Below are 1,630 nucleotides of genomic sequence, written 5' to 3'. Positions count from 1 at the left end.
TTTCACTTGTTAACAGCAAACTAACAATATTCATCGTGTTTTTCATGTCGGTAGCCTTTTTTTTCTGACTGACGGCTGGGGCGCCGCCATAACGGTGAAAACATGGACTGGTGAGTAAATTAAGGTGACCTATATTAGACGAAATAAACTTTATTTAAACTGAGAAACACGTTTGTATATTCGGCTGCCCTTTAATGCAAGTTAGTTCGTCTGACGAGCCCTTACTCAAGCTTAACAGCAAACTGAGGTGAAATACTGAGGTAAAGTGCGTTAAGCAACACCACTGTTTCTGTGGAGATTTTAAACTGTATTTTCAAGCCCTTCTTTTGTTTGTTATTTTCAAGTTTCTGGTCTGGATGTCGTCTGTAACGTCGGAGCGCGGAGGTGTATTTTGGATCTTCTTCTGTGAATGACTGCCATAGTATCGACGATAACATGAACTGGTAAGCTAATAATGTCAGTAAGCCGAAGTTGACAAACTTAACGTTAGTCACAGAGCAGCATAATATCTTTTAAACGCTGCCTCTTTATAGCTAGCAAGGTAATTCTCTTCAAATGATGTTTAAGTAAGAAATGTGTGTATGAATGTCGTATGTAACTTTATAGACGGTCCCTTCAGTGACAGACGTGACATAAACAGCGCGCTAACATGAAACACTGAGGTAAAACTGAACACCGCGGTTAACTGCATCTTTTGTGTTTTATTTTCAAGTTTGTGGTCTCGTGGTCATGTCGTCTGCATCGGAGGTGTATTAGAGTCTTTTCTGGTGATTGCCGTCGTCGCGGTGCAAACAACAGGTGAGCTTCCCCTTTCATCAATTTAACTAAGTTAATGTTAACGTTACTAAATTAGCCAAATTAGCCACAGGCTGCTGTTCTCCACTGACTTGCAGAACAGGTTAACTTTTTAAAGAGAGTAACGAGCTAGCAATATATTAATATAGCAAGTTTTGCTAATAAATATTATAAATGTTTATTTTATTAAAAATGTAAATTGTATTACTGTACAGTAGTTGTCTTTTCTGATCATAAACTATAGTAACACTAAAAGGGTGTTGTGACACTGTCTGTTACAGGAGATTTCTCCAAGCACTAACTGGATGCTGACCATCAGATGCAGAATCATCATACAGCCAGCTGTCCATTTTACAGACATGCAGAATAAGGTAACCTAAAACATATTTTGTTTTACATTGCATTTACATTCATGCATTTTTCAGATGCTTTTATCCTAAGCAAGTTATATTGTATTTAAAGTACACATTTGTAAGGTATTTATTTCCTGGGAATGTTTTTTATTACCATCAAGATTGAGTTTGCATGCGCATTAAAATTATTTCTATTAAACCAGCATTTAAACAGCAAAATGCAGCTGCTTCAGGTATCTTTAACTTACTGTAACCTTTAAATTCATAATAGCAATCTTACTGTCTGTCAATTTAGATTATTGTTACTGTAAAGCAACAAATATAGATTTTTAATCATAGTAGGCCTATTATATGCACAGACTTTCTAGGAAACACACACCTGTTTAGAATGTTTATATGAACAGATTGGTTAGCATTTAGCATGGTCTGTGGCAGACTTTACTAAGTGTCAGGGCAACAAAATTCAATAAACAAGAATGTAA

At 36.1% G+C, this 1,630-nt stretch overlaps 1 long non-coding RNA gene across 1 annotated transcript; it reads left to right on the top strand.

Moving 5' to 3' along the window:
* The first annotated feature begins 271 nt into the window (after positions 1 to 271).
* On the top strand, positions 272 to 1,168 carry LOC141288178 (uncharacterized). The gene is made up of 3 exons (XR_012339631.1): positions 272 to 443; positions 713 to 798; positions 1,077 to 1,168. It is a non-coding gene; the product is annotated as an uncharacterized lncRNA (long non-coding RNA).
* The last annotated feature ends 462 nt before the right edge of the window (positions 1,169 to 1,630 follow it).

This window comes from Garra rufa, chromosome 16, assembly GCF_049309525.1.
Source record: "Garra rufa chromosome 16, GarRuf1.0, whole genome shotgun sequence".
Taxonomy (NCBI): Eukaryota; Metazoa; Chordata; class Actinopteri; order Cypriniformes; family Cyprinidae; genus Garra; species Garra rufa.
This window is presented reverse-complemented; position numbering and strand designations above follow the sequence as displayed.